At 41.3% G+C, this 23,110-nt stretch overlaps 4 non-coding genes across 4 annotated transcripts; all 4 read right to left on the bottom strand.

Moving 5' to 3' along the window:
* Window positions 1–2,039: 2,039 nt before the first annotated feature.
* TRNAM-CAU (transfer RNA methionine (anticodon CAU)) lies at window positions 2,040–2,112 on the bottom strand. Its single transcript has one exon. It is a non-coding gene; the product is annotated as a tRNA-Met (tRNA).
* A 1,482-nt stretch (window positions 2,113–3,594) lies between these two features.
* Window positions 3,595–3,667, bottom strand: TRNAA-AGC (transfer RNA alanine (anticodon AGC)). Its single transcript has one exon. It is a non-coding gene; the product is annotated as a tRNA-Ala (tRNA).
* A 2,381-nt stretch (window positions 3,668–6,048) lies between these two features.
* On the bottom strand, window positions 6,049–6,121 carry TRNAM-CAU (transfer RNA methionine (anticodon CAU)). Its single transcript has one exon. It is a non-coding gene; the product is annotated as a tRNA-Met (tRNA).
* Window positions 6,122–10,131: 4,010 nt separating this feature from the next.
* On the bottom strand, window positions 10,132–10,204 carry TRNAR-ACG (transfer RNA arginine (anticodon ACG)). The gene has a single exon. It is a non-coding gene; the product is annotated as a tRNA-Arg (tRNA).
* Between the last annotated feature and the right edge of the window lie 12,906 nt (window positions 10,205–23,110).

Genomic DNA, 23,110 nt, shown 5'->3' on the forward strand with positions numbered 1-23,110 from the left:
AACTAAAGAGCTTCTTGATGAGGGTGAAAGAGGAGAGTGAAAAAGCTGGTTTAAAACTCAAGATTAAAAAAACGAAGATCATGGCATCTGGTTCCATCACTTCATGGAAAACTAGATGGAGAAACAATGGACACAGTGAGAGACTTTATTTTCTTGGGCTCCAAAATCACTGCAGATGGTGACTGCAGCCACGAAATTAAAAGACGCTTGCTCCATGGAAGAAAAACTATGGCAAACCTAGACAGAATATTAAAAAACAAAGACATTGCTTTACTGACAAAGGTCTGTCTAGTCAAAGGTATGGTTTTTCCAGTAGTCATGTATGGATGTGAGAGTTGGACTATAAAGAAAGCTGAGTGCCAAAAAATTGATGCTTTTGAACTGTGGTTTTGGAGAAGACTCTTGAGAGTCCCTTGGGCTGCAAGGAGATCAAACTAGTCAATTCTAAAGGAAATCAGTCCTGAATATTCACTGGAAGGACTGATGCTGAAGCTGAAACTCTAATACTTTGGCCACCTGATGTGAAGTACTGACTCATTGGAAAAGACCCTGATGCTGGGAAAGATTGAAGGCAGGAGGAGAAGGGAACAGTAGAGGATGAGATGGTTGGATGACATCACCAACTCAATAGACATGAGTTTGAGCAAGCTCCAGGAGATGGTGAAAGACAGGGAAGCCTGGGAGATGGTGAAGGACAGGGAAGCCTGGAGTGCCACTGTCTGTGAGGTCACAAAGAGTCAGACAAGGCTGAACTACCGGGGTCCAGCCCTGGTTGGATCCAGGGATTCCTCTGGGAGGATGGCATTGGCGATTAAGGATAGAGAAAGAGATAAGGAAAGAATTTTGCAGTTAAGAAAATAGAGGAGAGAAAAGAGGCTGATATTCCTTGGTTTACGAAAAGCCAATAAGGACCCAGCACGGGACTTGCTCTGTTCACGAAGGCCGAAGGCACCCTTTTGAATCGCGGAAGGTGCCCCACCTTAGGCACCTTCTCGAGTGGGTCTTAGAAGCCCAGGCAGGAAAGTGAACGCAGAGGGCCCCTGTGCTCCAGGGAATCAGCCTGAAAAGGAAAAGGAAAGAGAAAGAATGACACGGGGAGACCAAGCTTAATGAGCAAGGTCCGTAGCTTTATTTTCAAAAGGAGCTTTTATACCCTAAGTTGTACATAGAAGGTAATAGGGGGTGCAAAGTCATGCAAGGTCAGCAGTCCTTGACCCTTATTGAAATGAGGCTTTTTTTCTGCAAACTTATCAGATACAAAGGCTTTAGGTGATTTACATCATCTTCTGGTCAGGAGACCTGCTAACATTTTACTTCTGATAAAGGTTAGTCAACCAGAAAAACTTATTTTCTCCAGAGGTGATTTTTCTTAAAGTTCGGTGCCACTCCCTGAAAGCACTAGATAGAGTTGCATTCCTATAGGGCAAAGGTGCAGTGGGGGATAATCAAGGGAAGAATTTATTAGCTAAAGGGTCTAGGGTTATTATTAACATTAAGGCTTCTACTTATATTTCTATATACCAACTATATTAATCAATACACTCCCAGGGACACAGTGGGTAAGTCATATGGAAACTTGGCAGCAGGCATTAGCTCAACAAAGAATTCCTCTATTAGTTCTATTTTAACAATTTCTAACTCCCCAAGAGGCTCTGCATTGTTAGAATATCTTAAGCTTCCCATGCCTCTCGTGGTTGGGAGGCTGTGAACAATCACATGCGTAGCTGCAAGAGTCTGGAAACCTGTCAGGCAGGTTAGAAAGCTTTCTGAGGGATTTGAATTGGAACACACCTTATTATACCCTGGAGACTTATTAACTAAAGTTCTAAATTGATTTTCCTACAGAGAAAAGTGATCGGGATAGCCCCCCGTGAATGTCAAAGGAGTTGGTGAAAGTCATAAAATAGTAAAACGGACAGATTCTGGTTTTGGGGTAGATGCTCAGGCAGGTCCAGAGGCGGTGGGTGGGGTGGGGTGGGGGGTGCCTCGAGCTCTGACTCGCCTTGCCCATCAGAGCTGAACAACAAATATAAAACACTTGCCCTCTCTGAGGCTTGAACTCAGGACCTTCAGATTATGAGACTGACGCGCTGCCTACTGCGCTAAGAGGGCAGATGATCCCAGCTTCTGTCATTGAAAGTAAAACATAAAATAGTACTTTCCAGTCATGTCTAGCAGTTTCCAACTTTTAAAGAATGTAACCATGCTACTTGTAAATCATTCCATTTAAGCCAGTGCTGCACTTGAAGGGTTCCACATCCAGGAATGGTGGAGTCCACACCTTTCCAACATATACCCAACAACTGGACCCTCTGGCCTGCAGTACCATTTGTACTGGTCCAGTAACAATTGTACTAGTTTTTTGCTGCTCTTTTTCCCTCTTGTGATCTAATGATCTGCCTGTTGTATCCTTCAGAGACCTCAGTCACTCTTACATTTTCCTTGATACCTTATATTTAAAAGAAACCTAAGAAGTACCCACTAAATACTATTAATAGTTCACTGACTGACTAAGTGAATTAATATTCCTCAAATTTGTCTGCACTCCATACTTCTTTATCTCACTCTATGTCTCCAGTTGCATCTACATGCCCAGAGATATTCTCCTTACAAAAAACACAAACTGAACTTAATTCAAAACCTTCTCATTTATTTCAGCCTTAAAATCATACTAAGGGATTTATGGAGATGATTTCATACATTCAAATTGAATTTCAGCAACAGAAGTATGCATCATAATTTACATTTTTCAGATATAATGGAGACTCAGAAAAGTTAAGGTCCCTGAGCTGCTAAGTAGCAAAGAATGAATTGAGAAACAGATTTTAAATTCCAAATTGTGATTTTATTTTTCTGCTGCAGCTGAGGGTCTCACTGTCTGTTCTCCAAAATAACTCATTCATCTAAACTCTAATTCCTAACATCTTCTGTGCTGGTGTTCTGGACTTAGACTTCCAAGTCAATTTTGGCTCATTCTCCACCTTCAAAATCCACATTCACTGTCCTGGCAAATACTATTATTCTTGTGAAACTCTGTTAAATCTATCACTTCCTTTCCATTCAGTCAGGACATATTCATTGGGGAGCTGCTCTGTGCTTGGCACTGCAGTAGGCCCAGTTGATTCAGAAGAAATCTGACCACCCAAACCTCTGGAGCTAGTATGTATATTGACAAGAGACAGTCTTCTTCTGGTTTCACTACTTTCAGTCTTCCCTGGCACTTACAACTAAATAATACTTTAAAAAATGTTTGTTTCCACAATGTCCCTTTGCTTCAATCTGACCATTCTTGATTTTTTATTTTTGATATGATCTTGCTTTTCCCTCAACTCTTTGGTAGAACTTCATTGTGATTTTGCTTTATAAGGTCAGTTCGATCCATTGATGTATGGTGGTGTTTATTTTTTCAACGTGTTTGTTGATTTTTCTAATCTACTAGATTTATCATTAATGAGAGATGTACATACTGAAGGCCAATAGAGCCAGGCCTGTCCTGTTTTGCCCTTACCCAGGGAAGAGTCCAAAGTGTCTAATTTTTTCCTTTCTTTCTACAATTTAGAAGATTTACAGTTCCTCAGCTGAAAGAGTAAAAACTGGAGAATGTGGGCATCGATCCCACTACCTCTCACATGCTAAGCGAGCGCTCTACCACTTGAGCTAATTCCCCACATCCAGCATGCATTTTTTTCCTTCCATTTTTCAGTGGACTGTATCCACGTCATTATTCATTCTTCCAGGCTGCTAGAACTTCAGGAAATGTCAAGGTCTTTAAGCTGGACTAAGGGTCCATCTTCTCAAGGATCCTCCAAGGCCAGAGAGCAGTTGGTACCTATTCCTCTGCCAAGGAAAAAAGAAAGTCACTGTGACAAAATCTGGCCAAAAAACTATGAATTTCAGATTTTTCCAACAGAAGGGACCACATCCCATTTGGGAGGACTCACCCAGAACAGTGGGCTAATGCAGCCGGACTATCTCAGATTGATAATCTATCTGTTTCTTAAACATGAAACTAAAACAGCAAAGCAACAGAAATGAGATGATCACTGGTTCCCTTTAGGAGAGGCAGAGGGCTGAGTTTTCCCAGATGGTAGAAGGTACAAGGGAGCAATTGTTTCTGCTTAGTTTTGAACCAAGGGCCTCCAGCGTGTTAGGCAAGCATGATAACCACCACACTACAGAAACTTACACATTGCTTTATTTCTGGAATATTTATGGGATTCTTGCTGAGGCAGGTCTTGAGAAGTTATGTATTTATGCTATATGCAAGAACAAAAAAGAAGTACATACTATTACATACAAAAGCCATCAGAAATTAGAGGTGAGACATAGAGAAAAGGAAAAATGCATGGACATTGTAGGATGTAGATGTACAGTGAACACAGGATGGAAGGAAAAGGCATGGAGGTAGGGATTCCTGTGTTCAGAAATATACCTGTTCAATTGGAGTGGGTGTATGTGCGTTTTTGTGTGTAAAATAGACATGAAGGGAAACAGTGGTTGAAAAGCCTGGACACATGAAGATACACTGGCGAGAAAACTGGAGGCTTAAGAACACTTGAAAAAAATCCCATGCAGACAGCTTACGTAATCAAGGTAACATTTTATGATAAATTTTTAATTTTGACTGCCATATAGGTAGGAAATGGGGAAACTGGAATTAAGGAGAATGAAAAAGAAGTTATATTAAGGGATTGAGGTTTATTCTTTTAGCTTCTGAGATTAGCAGTAGCATGAGTCTTTCTGCATCTCCAGTCCAAGACTCTCTCTGGCACAGAATACTTTCTCCATAAGCATAGAATAGATCAAGGCATAGATGTATGAGAAGAAAGAGAAAGATTCTGGAGAGTTGTGTAGGAAGGATCTACAATATCTAAGTATGTGTCAAGACACTGGATGTAGAGATTTGAGGGAGAAGAAGTAGTCAAGGACACTTAGAAGTCTGGACCCTGGGTGACAGACACAGAAGTGATTTTGATTTAGTGTCTGATGAGTGGAAAACTAAATACACTCATTTAAAAATTTGTTCTATGAATGTGTGAAGGGAGGAACTGGTATTCCTTATAGACTTATGAGGCTATACCTTAAATTAAAAGACAAGCTCACATCGTTTCATATAGAAAACAAACAAACAACCAGCTTTTCATGTCTGGTTTTGCTCCTTAAAGCTAACAGACTTGAGAAAAATGATTCAACTTCCCTGAAATTCAATTCCATCTTTCAAATGGGAGTGATGATATTTGGGTTATTTGCAAGGTTAATCAAATGACTTGCATAAAATCAATAAACTTTCAGGACACTTTCTAGAATGTGGTGCAGATTAGATCTACAGAAACTACCCCAGATCTACAGGTTAGATCTACAAAAGCTACCCCACTGTCTCCTCCTATATATATGCCTTATTTCCAAAATCTTGTAACAATCACAGCTGTTTCTATAGAGACATACACAATGAGTGGGAGAGCCCCAAATTCTCAACTGCACCCAGAACAGTGCATTAACAAGAAATATTTGTTACATGATTTAAAAAATAAATGATTTTACCCTTCCCCATGTCTTAACTCTGGTTGGACAATCTTTAGAGCATGAATTTGGAAGAGAAAACTTCCCTTGCTTCTTCCACCAGGAGGAGAGGAAGATCAAAAATACAGTATAGCTTTTGTTTTCTGGTGTAATCTAAATTTCTTATCCATTTCACTCAAACTGCTGAGAGTGCAACAAACCAGAAAATTGATTCCATTTTCTTGAGTGAATATTGAATATTGGAACATCCACCCCATGATTTGGAGAAGGAAATGGCAACCCACTCCAATATTCTTGCCTAGAGAATCCTGTGGACAGAGGAGCCTGGTGGGCTGCCATCTATGGAGTAGCACAGAGTCGAACACAACTGAAGCGACTTAGCAGCAGCAGCAGCAGCAGCATCCAATGCTTATCTGGCAGCATTTGCTAGTTTTCTTTTGTATTGATTTCTTTAAGCGCAGATCACACACATTTTCTTTTCTTTCAACTTGGCTTTTCACCAGACCAACTGTGAAAAAAGTGAGGGCCTGCCCTCTCTGAGGTTTGAACTCAGGACCTTCAGATTATGAGACTGACGCGCTGCCAGCTGCGCTAAGAGGGCAGACAACTTAATGTCTGTACATTGAAATTAAAATATGAAACAGCATTTTCCAAGCATGTCTATTTCATCTGTTTTCAGCTTTTAAAGAATCTACTCTATGTTATTTGAAAATCACAATGTTTAAGTCAATGCTACATGGGTAGGAGTCCGTATTTATGAAAGGTAGAGTCCATGCCTTTCCAGTATTCAACCTAAGACAGGACCATCTATACTTCAGCAATAAGGACAATTCATCGTGTCTGTCTTTTGCTGGTCTTGTGTTCGAAAGACATTGTGTTTCCTGCCCTCAACCGAAATTACATCTTTCATGATCTTTGTTGAAGAAACATAGAAGGTGCTCAGTTAATATTATTTCTCTTACTGACTGAATCAGTATCCTTCAAATTTGTCTATAGTCCATACTTCTCTATCTTTATATCTCCACTTGCATCTATGTGACTGGAGACATTCTTCCCGACAAAAACATAAACTGAACTTAATTTTAAAAAGTCTTCCATTTTTTTCAACTTTATATGCTATTAATTATGCTAAGAGATTTATGGAGATTATTTCATGTAGTCTAATTGAGTTTTGGCAACAAAACTATTTATCATAGTTTACTAAACCAAACTTTGGGGTGCTGGCCTCAGAGCAGCAAAGCCAGTCAGCTGCCATCAGGTTGTGATGAAGGAAGGTGAAGGATTTATTGCAGGGTGCCAAGCAAGGAGAACCAGCTCAAAAGATTCAGATACCCCAAAGTCTTTGAAGGCAGGGTTTTTAAAGACAATGTGAGGGTGACTGTCTCAGGGTATATAATCAAGGGCTTCCCAGGTGGCTCAGTGGTAAAGAATCCACCTGCCAATGCAGGAGATGCAAGAGACCCAAGTTTGATCCCTGGGTGGGGAAGATCCCGTAGAGTAGGAAACGGCAATCCACTTCAGTATTCTTGCTGGGAAATCCCATGGACAGAGGAGCCTGGCGGGCTACCATCCATGGGGTCCTGAAAAGTCAGATGTGACTGAGCCCAGGACAGTGTGACAGTGTGATAGTGTGAGGGAGACTGTCTCAGGGTGCATTAGGAGCAGTGTGCAACTCTTTGATTGGCTGATGGTGAGGTAACAAGGTAATATTTTGGGTAACAATTGTCAGTTTTTGCCTCCAACCAGTCTGAGATCTACAAACTATTGGTCAGCATGCAGTCAACTTTTTCATCTGATAGGAGTTTTCGTATCTGCAAAATAATTCAAGGATATGGCTCATAATATTAACCATAGCCCTTGAGAAGAAACTAAAGGCTCAAGGCTCTATTTTATGGCTAAACTATTGTCTTGTTTGACCGCTTTCTTTTGTTTCTGCATTTTCTCACTTCTCTGATTAAATTTGCTCTTTGAAGTTGAGGGAAGATCTCAGATGCTAAATTTTTTTTTACGAACAAGAGTTAGGGGGGACATGGGGTGAGGCTAGTGTCTGTCTCCGGAGGAGGAATTTGGTGTTAATTTTGAAGTTGAATGCAACAACCTCATCCAGTAGGGTGATCAGTGAAGCTTTCCTTTACCATGCTGAAGATACTAATGTGGGGGTTCAATATGAATTTATTTTTTTGTGTACAGAATGTCAATCGAATCGACTTGTTTTGAGAAGAAAGGGAAGGGAAGTCAAATCAACAGAAATGTTAAGATAACCTATACTTCCTTTTACAAATAGCAGGTTTGACACTGCAATCAGAAGTTAATACAAACTTCAGGAGAATCAAAATATTTACCTTTATGAAAAATGGCTGGAATAGAAACTGGGATTTGGACAAGAATCCACGAGCAGAGGGGCTGAATGTATGAATTTATTTGTTTGCCTTTGATCAACGTGACTGTCTGGGAGAGGACGAAGAGGAAATTTGGTTTTCCATCAACAACTGTCATTCAGGCCCTACGGAGACAAATAAAGCAGGAAGTGGGTCTAGAAACAGTGAGGGCTATGGGGGTAACAGGGTACGTTGCATTTTAGCTGAGGTCATCAGACTGAGCAGATGACATTTGAACTTTCCTGCTGTCAAGTTTCATAGTTACCAAAGTTTCAGGCTAATAATAAAGAGATGATAAAGTCTTCCTAATGAATTTGAAGGAGGGGAAAATACTGGAACGTGGTTTATTATTCAGCTTTCTGGAAAACACTTGAGAGATCTGATTAGGGTGTTAGTTTTCTCACAGCTTGGTTACAGCCTGCTGTTAACTCCATTACCTTGAAGAAGGAAAGGAGCAGGTTGCCCTGACTGGACTGACTCCATTTTTAAAAGGAAAGGAACTCCATCTTGCCCTCTCAATGAACTTTGGACTACTTATCTGGTAACCAGGGAGACAACATACCAAATGGCCAGGCAGCTCCCTCCCCGACCACTCCCCCGCGCCACCCCCCCAACCCCCGCCGCCCCCAGCCCACCACCACCAAGGGACAAACACCCAACCAGGCAGAGCTCGCACCTAGACTCCCTGGAGCCAGGAAGAGTGTAATAAACCACTATGTAATCAATTACCTCTGTAATCTTTGCAGTGCCCATTGATGCGGACTACTCTGCATGACTAGGTGACCTTCAGATTGTGAATTATCTGATTGTGAATCAGGCTGTAACCTGATTGTATCTCTAACATTTTCCAGAGCAGACTTAAGAAATTTGGGGATGTGGGCTTGGGCACATACACTTTAGGTAGAAAAGGTTGTAACAAAAATCGGTAGGGGTCCCTGGCTAAAGAGGAAACTCTGCCTTGGACCCGCCGGTGTAATAAACTGCACTCCACTATTCACGCTGTCCTTCTGAATGAGTTTGCCTCCCGGAGCGTTTGGATACAACAACTTGGTTAGTAATCTGGATAATCAAGATAGCTATTACCTTGTTAGAAGTCCCCTGAACAAAGTGAAGCATAACTACAACGGGTGGCTCGGCAGAGGGAGGGGTCGGTACTGATGAGTGTGAAAGCAGGAAGGGAATGAGAATGCAAATTCTTCAAGACTTTCCTCCTGCCCGGCACACTTTGGCTCAGCAACCTGGGCAGTGGTATTGGTGGTATCTGTCTTTTGACTCAAGAAATGTACCTCCTATTCCAGGCTTTAAAAGAAGAAGTTTGATCTACAGTATCCTAAAAGGCAACAACGCAGCCAGGATGAAAGGAGCCATTCTTCCCACTCTCTTTCTCTTCTTTGTTCTCGTTTCTCTTCTTGTCTGTCCTCGAATTCCTTCAGCCGCCTCCAGTGCTCTTTCAGCATGGATCTCAGTAGACAATGATAGAAAAATCCGTCCATTTACTCCCTTCTGTTAGCTGACCCGGCTGCTTGAGCGTCCTCGACCCTCACGAGGAGTCACTTCTCGAGGGCAGCGACCGAAGGGACTTCTCAACTTTGAGTCGCCGACCCCGGACTGCGCTTGATGCGTTTAAAGCGCGGTATTGGGTTGATGTTCTGCAGACACCTGCAGGGCAGGGAAACATGCTGGCAGCTCCTCCCAGCAGATCCCATTCGCATCTCCCAATCCTTGATAGATACAAGATCCACATCGTCCTTGTTTACTGTGTGAAGATCTGAACGCTTACGAAGTGCTTTTCCTCACTCGAGGTTCTTCTAAGACCTGACCGCTGATTCCCACGCGTTCTGCCTTCCCTACTTACGGTTCTCTTTGTTGTTTATGACATCGCTGTTGCTTGTTTCGGTGTGGACTCGGACAGCTGAACGCTGGAGAAATTTTAGCAGGATTCGTCAAAGATTCTGTTCTCTAGAGAGCACTATATTCTCAAGAGGCAAGCGTTCTCAAAAGGTAGAGTTTTCCATGCAACAGGCGATAGTACAAAAGATATTAGTTGATGTGCAAGATTACTGTCTTATTCTTTTGTGTATCTTTTCTAGCCCCGCCCCGGTCATCTTCCCTCCATTCTTTGTGATGATCGTAACAATAAAGGTTTTAAGAGGACTTCTTCATACTGAGAGTCTCAGGTGGGTTGTAAAAACACACCACCCTACCATCCCCCTAAAGAGGGGAGGGGAGACCTCGAGCCAGCCAGGAGTCGAACCTGGAATCTTCTGATCCGTAGTCAGATGCGTTATCCATTGCGCCACTGGCCCTATCGGTGTGGGTGCTCTTTAAATCATCATTAATTAGCCTTTAAGATGTTTTTGCACTTTCATATCATGGAATTTCTGGATGTAGCCGATGTACACTCGCTCTTCTTTTGATTTGTCTGCCCTCTACTTTCCCAGATGAGACGATATAAAGATTTACGGTCTACTTTGAAGTCTCATTATAGCAATAACCTGCCAGCCTAAAGTCCTTGACCTCCTGGTGAAGGGCCTGGAAGGAGCAAATGATGGAGTTCTTAGGACTTTGCTAATGAGAACGGAAGGAAACCGGGAAATAGGGACCAGAGTAAACAAACAAACTAACAGAAATATTCGCAAACCTAATCGAGTTCTTAATTCTTCCCCCCGTTTGGATCGTGCTCTTTCCTTGTTCGCCTAGGGTGCAGAGCACACTCCTCATTCGCATTTATCACATTCTTGTGAACAGCTGTTTGCTCAGTGGTCCTCTCCACTCAATTGTATATTTCTTAAGGCCAGCATGCTCCGTATCTACAATGACTAATTTTACATTAAAAGTCTGCATGCATGAATGAAGAGTTGAGAAAAATGCCTGTAAACATCAGGAAAACAGTTTATGGTACAGGTAGGCATCACAAGCATTCCATGCTACCTCAACCCAGATGTTTAAATGGAAGAGCAAAGGCATGCTATGTACAGCAGCCGAATTCTAGTTTCCTGAATATGTTTTGAGGCTCATGGTGTCTGTTTATGTACTCAGGGGTGGAGGCTGGGCATGTGTCCATTAAGTCTGAAGCCAGTGACAATCAGACAGTAGGACTGGGCTGGAGCTAGTGGCTGAGAAGTAGGCCTTCTAAGTGAAGAGAATGCAGAGTCTGCTGATAGCAATGAAAAAACTTAGTGAACCAAGGGCGCACCAGACCAATATTTTTAATATCATTTATGTAGCTTGTTTCGAGTTTTTCATAATGCCAGTGATTAGGAGGACTTAGAACACAATTCTTACAGAACTATAAGACATCTAGCCCAAAGATTCCTCCCCTATAAAGGACACTTTCAGTAATAGCTCTACAATTATTCGAACGACAGCATTCAACTGACTTACAATGGATTTTCTATCATACATGACAAGTCAAGAAGGTAGGGAGGCTATGAGCCTCATTAATAACAACTCTATGATGTTATTCAGAACCAAGACTTTTTGAATGATCGAGTCTTTGCATTATGTCATTCTCACTATATGGATCTTATACACCAGCTGGTTTCCTTGTAGTACCTCTGACTCTCACAATATCAAGATAAACTCCAGGAAAATAAGCAGACTTCTTTATTGTATCTCTTGTTAAGAACTTCTTTTATACATTCCTTAGTGGATTTCCCCCTCACATTGGCTAGATTTGTATCACACATTCTTACCTAATCCAAGTACTGCCAAGAATGTGACCACTGTGATCAGTTAGATCAATCATAACTCTGCCTCTGCAGCTGAGATAGGGTCCACCTCCTGCAAAGCCAAGGCAGTATAGAAAAGGTTATGTGAATGAAATCATGTTTCTGTTCGAGAGGAGGAATAGGGGCTCTGTTGTTGGTGACTGGTGGTGGAACAAACAAGCAATATTAGTTGCTGTACCCTACACCATCCCCATATTTGAAATAAAATGAAGTAGGCATTTTTTAGCATGTTCAAGACCTCCATTCCTTACCTTATTAACTCACACTGAGGTAGGAGACAGTGGGCCTCTGGTCCAGACACTTGGTGTTTGTCAAGTGGAATAAAACAGAGCCTTTGTTCTCATCCAGACACTCCAAGGACAAAGCTAAAAGTTGAGCTCTGCTAAAGAGATAAGCTGCCCGCTCCTAAGGTCAAGGAAGACTTCCTGTCTATACACATGCAGGAAGGGCTTCTTGGGGGTCGAAAAGGAAGTGGGCCCCATTTCATAATAAGTGTGGACACACACTCATAGGCCTTTGCGGTGGGATCCATCTTAGAAAAATGTGCACACATCTTGGAGAGGATCCGTGGACCAGTCAGATGTGAAGAGAGGAGCAAGATAATTGGCCAAAGGTAACAAAGACCCAGAAGGACTGTCCTATATAAGTGGTTTACATCACCTCCTTACTGAGCTCCTCCACACTCAGGATGCCTGCATTCCTCTCCAGGTGTGTATCTCTGCCTAGCTTCTGAGTTAGATAGAAGCTAGTTTTCTAAGTTAGTCTTCTATCTAAGCTAGTTAGGTAGAAGCTGTTTTCCTGTGTGCTCTCCCATACATTGCGCTGTGTCTCTAATAATAAACTTTGGACCTGTTTTTACAGTTTTTGCCTCCTTAAAACACTCATGCTTTCAAACAGGAGCAAGACCCAGGACCACTTTGCTTCTAGCTTCTAGCCCGCAGTGGTCTAGTGGCTAGAACTTTCATTTTTCATCCAGGTTCCCCAGGTTTAATTTCTGGACAGGAAACTAAGATCTCTTTTCAGGACTGCTCACTGCTTTCCCTCTGAGATCATTTGGTACCAAAACCCAGGAGTTTAAGGGAAACTGCTGGTCCTGTCCAAACAACTGACTGGAGACTCCTGCCTTTCACTCTCTCTCCCACACTTCTGTGATTTTCTTTCATACCTTACTTGCACAGCAAGGTTTCTTTTTTTTTACCTAATACTTTAACACCCTCTTGGGGAAGGACTAACTGAACCCTTGTTGCTGCCAAGCCCACTGTTGTCAGCATCAATATTAAACACAAATTTCCAGAGCTAACCATTACAAAAAGCATCTGATATACAGCTTATATTCAGTATTTGTATTTAGTACAAGTACATTAATTGTGCATGATTACATGTTGCTGTTCAGTTGCTAAGTCGTGTCTGACTCTGTGACCCCCATGAACTGCAGCATGCCAGGCTTCCCTATCCTTCATTATCACTTGGAGTTTGCTCAAGATCATGTCCTTCGAAACGCTGATGCTCTCTAACCATCTCACCCTCCACAGCCCTCTTCTCCTTTTTCCTTCAATCTTTTCCAGCATAAAGGTCTTTTCCTATGAGTTGGCTCTTCACATCAAATGGCCAAATTGATGCTGGCGCGTCAGCTTCAGCATCAATCCTTCCAATGAATATTCAGGGTTTATTTCCTTTAGGATAGACTGATTTGATCTCTTTATAGTCCAAGGGACTCTCAAAAGTCTCTCATGATGACATATTGACTTATATATCAGAATTGTATAAGTGTGGTTATTAATAATACCATACATCACAGATCTTACCATGACTGCATAGTAAAATGACACTACAGTTTCTGACTTTAAAGTGTCAAAGGCTAACAAGTGTATAATAGTGTAGAGATCTGAAGTTCAACTTTAAACAGCTCCAGAGCAGGGCAGGAGTCTTAAATTCCTAACTCTGGAAATCAGTAATTTATGCTACCTAAATTCAGGCGGGTCATGGTGGAGAGATTTGACAGAATGTGGCCCACTGGAGAAGGAAATGGCAAACCGCTTCAGTATTCTTGCCTTGAGAACCCCATGAACAGTATGAAAAGGCAAAATGATAGGGTACTGAAAGAGAAACTCCCCAGTTCAGTAGGTGCCCAGTATGCTACTGGAGATCAGTGGAGAAATAACTCCAAAAAGAATGAAGGGATGGAGCCAGAGCAAAAACAATACCCAGCTGTGGATGTGACTGGTGATAGAAGCAAGGTCTGATGCTGTAAAGAGCAATATTGCATAGGAACCTGGAATGTCAGGTCCATGAATCAAGGCAAATTGGAAGTGGTCAAACAAGAGATGGCAAGAGTGAATGTCGACATTCTAGGAATCAGCGAACTGAAATGGACTGGAATGGGTGAATTTAACTCAGATGACCATTATATCTACTACTGCGGGCAGGAATCCCTCAGAAGAAATGGAGTGGCCATCATGGTCAACAAGAGAGTCCAAAATGCAGTACTTGGATGCAATCTCAAAAACGACAGAATGATCTCTGTTCGTTTCCAAGGCAAACCATTCAATATCACAGTAAGCCAAGACTATGCCCCAACCAATAACACTGAAGAAGCTGAAGTTCAACGGTTCTATGAAGACCTACAAGACCTTTTAGAACTAACACCCAAAAAAGATGTCCTTTTCATTATAGGGGACTGGAATGCAAAAGTAGGAAGTCAAGAAACACCTGGGGTAACAGGCAAATTTGGCCTTGGAATACGGAATGAAGCAGGGCAAAGACTAATAGAGTTTTGCCAAGAAAATGCACTGGTCAGAACAAACACCCTCTTCCAACAACACAAGAGAAGACTCTATACATGGACATCACCAGATGGTCAACACCGAAAGCAGATTGATTATATTCTTTGCAGCCAAAGATGGAGAAGCTCTATACGGTCAGCAAAAACAAGACCAGGAGCTGACTGTGGCTCAGATCATGAACTCCTTATTGCCAAATTCAGACTTAAATTGAAGAAAGTAGCGAACACCACTAGACCATTCAGGTATGACCTAAATCAAATCCCTTATGATTATACAGTGGAAGTGAGAAATAGATTTAAGGGCCTAGATCTGATAGATAGAGTGCCTGATGAACTATGGAATGAGGTTCATGACATTGTACAGGAGACAGGGATCAAGACCATTCCCATAGAAAAGAAATGCAAAAAAGCAAAATGGCTGCCTGGGGAGGCCTTACAAATAGCTGTGAAAAGAAGAGAGGCAAAAGGCAAAGGAGAAAAGGAAAGGTATAAACATCTGAATGCAGAGTTCCAAAGAATAGAAAGAAGAGATAAGAAAGCCTTCTTCAGCGATCAATGCAAAGAAATAGAGGAAAACAACAGAATGGGAAAGACTAGGGATCTCTTCAAGAAAATCAGAGATACCAAAGGAACATTTCATGCAAAGATGAGCTCGATAAAGGACAGAAATGGTATGGACCTAACAGAAGCAGAAGATATTAAGAAGAGATGGCAAGAATACACAGAAGAACTGTACAAAAAAGATCTTCACGACCCAGGTAATCACGATGGTGTGATCACTCACCTAGAGCCAGACATCCTGGAATGTGAAGTCAAGTGGGCCTTAGAAAGCATCACTATGAACAAAGCTAGTGGAGGTGATGGAATTCCAGTTGAGCTATTCCAAATCCTGAAAGATGATGCTGTGAAAGTGCTGCACTCAATATGCCAGCAAATTTGGAAAACTCAGCAGTGGCCACAGGACTGGAAAAGGTCCGTTTTCATTCCAATCCCAAAGAAAGGCAATGCCAAAGAATGCTCAAACTACCATATAATTGCACTCATCTCACACGCTAGTAAAGTAATGCTCAAAATTCTCCAAGCCAGGCTTCAGCAATATGTGAACCGTGAACTTCCTGATGTTCAAGCTGGTTTTAGAGAAAGCAGAGGAACCAGAGATCAAATTGCCAACATCCTCTGGATCATAGAAAAAGCAAGAGAGTTCCAGAAAAACATATACTTCTGCTTTATTGACTATGCCAAAGCCTTTGACTGTGTGGATCACAATAAACTGTGGACAATTCTGAAAGAGATGGGAATACCAGACCACCTGACCTGCCTCTTGAGAAATTTGTATGCAGGTCAGGAAGCAACAGTTAGAACTGAACATGGAACAACAGACTGGTTCCAAATAGGAAAAGGAGTACGTCAAGGCTGTATATTGTCACCCTGTTTATTTAACTTATATGCAGAGTACATCATGAGAAATGCTGGACTGGAAGAAACACAAGCTGGAATCAAGATTGCCAGGAGAAATATCAATAACCTCAGATATGCAGATGACACCACCCTTATGGCAGAAAGTGAAGAGGAACTCAAAAGCCTATTGATGAAAGTGAAAGTGGAGAGTGAAAAAGTTGGCTTAAAGCTCAACATTCAGAAAACGAAGATCATGGCATCCGGTCCCACCACTTCATGGGAAATAGATGGGGAAACAGTGGAAACAGTGTCAGACTTTATTTTTCTGGGCTCCAAAATCACTACAGATGGTGACTGCAGCCATGAAATTAAAAGACGCTTACTCCTTGGAAGGAAGGTTATGACCAATCTAGGTAGCATATTCAAAAGCAGAGACATTACTTTGCCAACAAAGGTTTGTCTAGTCAAGGCTATGGTTTTTCCTGTGGTCATGTATGGATGTGAGAGTTGGACTGTGAAGAAGGCTGAGCACTGAGGAATTGATGCTTTTGAACTGTGGTGTTGGAGAAGACTCTTGAGAGTCCCTTGGACTGCAAGGAGATCCAACCAGTCCATTCTGAAGGAGATCAGCCCTGGGATTTCTTTGGAAGGAATGATGCTAAAGCTGAAACTCCAGTACTTGGGCCACCTCATGCAAAGAGTTGACTCATTGGAAAAGACTCTGATGCTGGGAGGGACTAGGGGCAAGCGGAGAAGGTGACGACAGAGGATGAGATGGCTGGATGGCATCACTGACTCAATGGACGTGAGTCTGAGTGAACTCCGGGAGTTGGTGATGGACAGGGAGGCCTGGCGTGCTGCGATACATGGTCGCAAAGAGTTGGACACGACTGAGCGACTGATTTGATCTGATCTGATCTAAATTTGTCTATAAAAGATATAACGCTCACTGATCCCCAGGTTTATTTTTGCAGCTTAACAGTTGACATTTTAAATTTATTTCTTCATCACAATCTGTTCCTTTCCAGCATAAGCGTAGTTGAACACTTTCTGTCTTAAAATTTACTGTTTTTTTGTATGTTTAAAGTTTTTTCTTTTTAATATTTATTGGAATATCATTGATTTACAATGTTGTATTTGTTTTGGGTGTATGCAAAATGAATGTTATGTATGTTTAAAAATCTACTTTTTTTTTTTTTTTTTTTTAAGATGCTTTTCCTGTATAGTCCATTACAGAGTACTGAGTAGAATTCCCTGTGCTACACAGCAGGTTCTTATTTATTTTCTATTCTTATTACTGTTCATGTAGAAGAAACTTCATATGGAAAATGAGAGCAGGCTTTGGAGAAAGACTCTACCTTTACTAGAATATGTGAATTTGGACCAGTCACTTAACTTTTCAGTCACCCCATTAGTTTATCTACACAATGGAGATGATAGTTAATTTGCAGGTTTGTGGTGAGATTAAATTACATAAAGCAGGTCAAGTCCTGACAATTATTTAGGCTGTCAATAAAAACTGTCCTTAATAGTAATGTCCAACTGTTCCCAATATTCTAAAGCTTAATCTTAATAACTCCAGAAGCATTTACTGAATATTCATTTACAAAGCAGACTGTGAAACTGGAGGATTCAAAGGTAAAGATTAATCTGAATTCCTCAAAGAACTAACATCAAGTCAGAGAGACAAATTCATAATTACAACAGGAGAAGTGCTACTCCAGAAATAAAAAAAAATGTGCCAGCGGCCTGAAAGTGTTAATCACGCAGTTGTGTCCGACTCTTTGTGATCCTATGCACTGTTTCCCACCAGGCTCTTCTGTCCATGGGATTCTCCAGGCAAGAACACTGGAGTGGGTTGCCATTTCTTCCTCAAGGGGATCTTCCCAATTCAGGGCTGGAAACTGGGTCTCCTGTATCACAGGCAGTTTCTTTACTGAGCCACCAGGGACTTCCCAGCAGAATGGAAGTACAGCAATTAACTCTGGAGGGGAAGTCAGGAGAAATTTTTCTTGCTATCACATTTGACTTTAATTTTGAAGGAGAAACAAATTTGACCTTGTAAAGAAGGAGGAGATAAAAAGCCAGAGTATTCAGTATTTGTATGAGGAGAAGTTACAAAAGGTCTGTTTGAGGAAAGCAGTTTCTTGAGGTAGAACTACAGTTTTAATTGGCATAGGGAAGAGGAACTGAAGGAGCAGGAAAAGTGGCTGTAAAGACAGCTTGTTGGAGCACACTAAAGGCTTCTAATATAGCGGCAATATTATTTTTTTCTAGATATGGTGGTTCACTTCTTATTCTTCCAACTGTACATATTTTGATATTTTTTGCTTATGTGACATGTATGAGATGCATCACAATAAAAAAATTAAAACGTTTCAAAAGGTAGATTGGTGCCAATTTGTAAATACCTTTATTTATCAAGATAATCAAAATAAGAAATTTATCCTGAAGACAGAAGAAGATGAAATAGGTCTTCAAGGAGAACATTCTCAGCTCTGTGTTTGAGGAAGATCAAATTGGGCAGTATTCGTAGAGGTAGACCGAAGTGCAGGGAGAGGCCACGTGTAGAGACACCATGGTCTGGGCAGGAATAACTAAGGCCTGGTCCAGATAACTAGGTATGAGGAGGGCTCAGAGAGGGGAACGGAGGTTTGGTTGAGGTGGAAGTGACAGGCTTTGATGATTCATTGAAAGTGACGAACAAATGGAATTTAGGATAGTGGATCTGTGGACTTTAGTATTTATGGATCAGGAAATTCCATTAATCTTTAGTAAATAGTGGGGGGAAAAGTATCTTGAAGGAAACGAGTTCCAATTCCAGTCCCAACATCTCTCATGTAAACCTAATTATATCAGAACTTTCTGTGAGTCTATGAGCCACCTCTGCATCTTTTCCAATATATTCATTTTATGTTGTTGTTGAGGTAGTTTGGATAAGGTTTTGTTACATGCAACAACATACAGGTCTGAACAATACAAAAGTCCTGAATAATACAATAGTTACAAGATTCCACTCATAAAATTCCTCAGGGATAATTTTTTTTTTTTTATCAAAACTAAGGCTTCACAGGAGAAAGAGTTTTGTTACTGTTTAAAAAAAAAAAATCTGTTTGCAGGAGACCAGGAATACCAGTGAGAGGGTTGGGAAGTGGGTGCCTAAGGAATCTTCAAGGTGAGGCAAAGTTTTTTTGCTTCAAGTCCCCAGAACCAAACACACTCAGCCATCCCTACATCCCAACCGTGTCTTCTCTCTAGTGAAAGATCTGAGTTCCTGGAATCTTAATCCATATCTGAATAATGATTTGTAACAAGTCAATTCTTTCTAGCCTTAGTAATTAAATAAGAGTGTGTGCATAGCTGTGAAGTCTTGAATTACGGGGTAGACATGATTTTTCTTCAGAAATTAGCCTTCTTACCATCACTGACGTTAGGCTAGCCATCTCTACCCGGTATCCTTTCTGTGACTGAGTTCCCACTGTCCACTGATATTTGCATGGGTTTCACTTGGATTGGTTGCACTAGGACACACTGAAGCCAACAATGATGGGTGCTGAACAAGCAGAGAATTCCTGAGGGAAGAGTGATCATGTTGAAGATGAAAATGACTATAACTTGATATTTACTATGAAATTTAGTTTTTAAACAGGATTAACAAATGACAGTATGGTCTAGGACCTAAAGTACCAATCTGTCAATACCAATCTTCACCCCACCCACCCTTTACTCTACTACAATCTTTCTTATAATTTCTCTCTCAATCTCCAAGACATGGTTCTTACAGTATGTACAGGAGAAATGGATTCTATGTCTTCTATAAAGGCAACATTCTAACACTGTGGAGTAGGAGGAGCTGCAATGAGCAAATGGGATATCATTGCACCAGATCCATGTCTGAAAATTAGCAGTACTCAAGTGAAATACTTGAGACTTGAGACACCATAAATATAATTGTTCTGAATTCAGTACCTATCCCCACAAAATCCCTAAGCCCTAAGAATACTCACCACATAAGAAAAACAGTATGGTGCTGAATATAAGGAGGAAAGAAGGGTAGAGAAAGGTGATTTTCACGTCCTTATACATGTTAGTTGTTTTCAAAATATACAGATAATGCAGTAGTAGTGCAAGGAACACACAGATACCTGTTATGCAGAAAAAAAAAGAAGGGGAGTAAACAACAACCTGTCTGGCTAGTTTAATCTATGGCCTTAGGACTAATTTCCAAGACTTAAGTTGTTGTTTTAACTCCCCATACTCTATATTTCTTTCCTTTTGTTGTCATTCCATTTGTTGTCATTGTATTACCTTTGCCCTTAACAATCCCCCAACAGTTTCTAAGAGGTTATGCCCAATGGACTACCACCCCAGCCCAGAACCAGAATGACTGAAGGAATCCTCTGCGTTTCCTCCCTTACCTATGATGAAGAAGGTGGTTGTGAAGATGAAGTACTGTTTCCGGGTATCAGGAAGGGAATGCGGGAAGGCCAGGAGTATAAAGCTCAGGAAGAAGGAGAGAAGAAGGGCGCTGATCATGAAAATTTGACCAAATATGTAGTAGTCTGAATTAGGGAGGGAGAGGGGAGAAAGGCCAGGAGCTCCCTCTAGGGCCCCCTTCCTTCTGGGTCTGAATCCCCAGAATACTAAAGAAGCAGTGCAGAGACTTTAAGGTAGGAATCAATGGCAATTGGTGGGAAGCTTAGGGATGGAGGGAGAAGTAAGCTGCCAAAAGATCTAAAATAGTGATTCTAGCTGGGCTGGTATCCCTTGAGAGGCCTGGTCCCCTGGATCATTCTGAAATGAGCCACTGTTACTGGTGGGCTTATAATTGCTTCCTTCGGGTATGCTGGGGCAGAAAAAGGAGGTTGAAACTTCTGGGAAGGGACAGGGTTGAAGCAGGGCCCTCCCTTTCAAGGCCAGAACTTACTTGATTTTGATGGTAGAACCCAACATTTGATTTCACCACTGCATATTGCAAAGAGAGCACTGAATAGGGATTGGTTTGAGTTTTCTATCTTCACCCAGGTTGAGAGGTTGAAGGCCCACCACAGAAGGGCAGAACCAGTGAAACTGCAGATGAGGATAAGAACTCGGTATGGTTTAACTATCCCACATTTCACACAAAAGGGTGCTGACTGAAAAAAAGGGCAGGGGGAGGCAAATGAGTCAGATGCCTTCAGTTACTTTGGGATTTCTCTCCATTCTGAAACACCCATACAAGCCCATATAAGTCCAACCTCCTTGCCTTTCATAATCAGGCTTGCAGAACTCCCCTTCTCATCTCTTAATCAAATCTTCCCAGGTCACAGACTGACCCTATGTCCCTCAGCAGCAAGAACTGAGATCTTTCTCCTTTTTTCTATTTATCATGTCTAAACCACTTGGACACAACCATCCACAACTCTGTTTTGTTACTATGCTTTTCCTGGGTGTCTGGGTATTGTGTCTCACCATCTACACTAGAAGTCCCTGAAGAACAATAGCCCTGAATTCTTAATTTTCCATTACATTTAGCATAGTGCTTTACATGTAGCAGGATCTCAGTGATCTGTTAACAGAAAGGAAAAAAAAAAATGTGCACACCAAATACATTCCCTAGTAATGTCAAGAGAAGTAAAAATTTTCCTGTGCTCTGCAGTCTCAACATTGCCCTCCATCATCACTCCCCTCAAATCACAGCCCCTTTCCCCTCTTCTCTTACTGTTAAAGATCTGAGGTTACCTTTTCTCTTATTTCTTCTTTTAAAATTTCTGTTTCAGTTTTCATCATTTGATTACATTTTGTTTTCTATAGTACTTTTTAACACTGAGGCCCATCCTAGCCTTCTCTTCAAGAGTAGAACCTTGTGGTCCCTTCCTGTCTCCTCATTGGCAGAACTGTTTAGTGACATCATAAGTATGTGAAGTCTACATCCCAACAGAAATGTGAGATCCTATCCTGCTGCCCTGTTTTTTAAAAAAATATGTCATTTCCCACCCCCTCCACCCAGCAATGTCTTTGTTTTCTTTGGTACACGCATGCCTCAGAAGTTATGGCTTGTGCCCTTAGTTCTGACTTCTAATATGGAGTTGGCAGGAATACTATATCTCTGCACAAGATTAAAGAATGCCTGATAGAGAGAAAACAGGATAATCAGGGAAATAATTGAAAGATGTAAGTGGAAACCAGTTTTGTGTTAAGGGTACAGTGGTTCACACTACACTCTTCAATTTCTTCACCCGAATGATATTAAGACATGAAATACTTTCTAATCTCAACCTTGTTGTCTAACATACCACTTGGCAATGATGGACACTCTGTGTGTTTTTGATAAACGAATTAACAAATAAATGGATACATTAAAGTGAGACAAAACAGAGGGCTGCTAAGAACCTTTGTTTAAAATTTTCTTAAATGTAAGCTCTGGGAAGGCAGAGATTTTGTCTATTCTATTCACTTATGGATTCTGGCACAAGGCAAGTGTTAAGTAAATATTTGTTGAATGAATGACTAATCTAGGAACAAAAGGATCATCTTTAGGACAGGGGGTTGGTATATCTGTCAGTTTCTCTCAGTTGAATTTTTGTTGTATGTGCACTATATATTTCTAGAATAAACTAAAATGTTAGAGTGTGCAACAGTAATATATTTCCAGCTTAGAATTATAGGTTTATGTGTCAATCAGTAGAACTATTAAAAGAAGATAGCATGATAATGCTATTGGTTGAAAAAAGAAGGATTATTTGTGAAATCAGAGGAAAGAAAGTGAAGATTGCTTTAGACAATCATCAGATCAGATCAGGTCAGTCGCTCAGTTGTGTTCAACTCTTTGCGACCCCATGAATCGCAGCATGCCAGGCCTCCCTGTTCATCACCAACTCCTGGAGTTCACTCAGACTCACGTCCATCGAGTCAGTGATGCCGTCCAGCCATCTCATCCTCTGTCGTCACCTTCTCCTCTTGCCCCCAGTCCCTCCCAGCATCAGAGTCTTTTCCAATGAGTCAACTTGTCACATGAGGTGGCCCAAGTACTGGAGTTTCAGCTTTAGCATCATTCCTTCCAAAGAAATCCCAGGGCTGATCTCCTTCAGAATGGACTGAAGAATCCATTCTGAAGATCCATTGGATCTCCTTGCAGTCCAAGGGACCCTCAAGAGTCTTCTCCAACACCACAGTTCAAAAGCATCAGTTCTTCGGTGCTCAGCTTTCTTCACACTCCAACTCTCACATCCATACATGACCACAGGAAAAACCATAGCCTTGACTAGATGGACCTTTGTTGGCAAAGTAATGTCTCTGCTTTTGAATATGCTATCTAGGTT

Source organism: Bos mutus, chromosome 23, assembly GCF_027580195.1.
Source record: "Bos mutus isolate GX-2022 chromosome 23, NWIPB_WYAK_1.1, whole genome shotgun sequence".
Taxonomy (NCBI): domain Eukaryota; kingdom Metazoa; phylum Chordata; class Mammalia; order Artiodactyla; family Bovidae; genus Bos; species Bos mutus.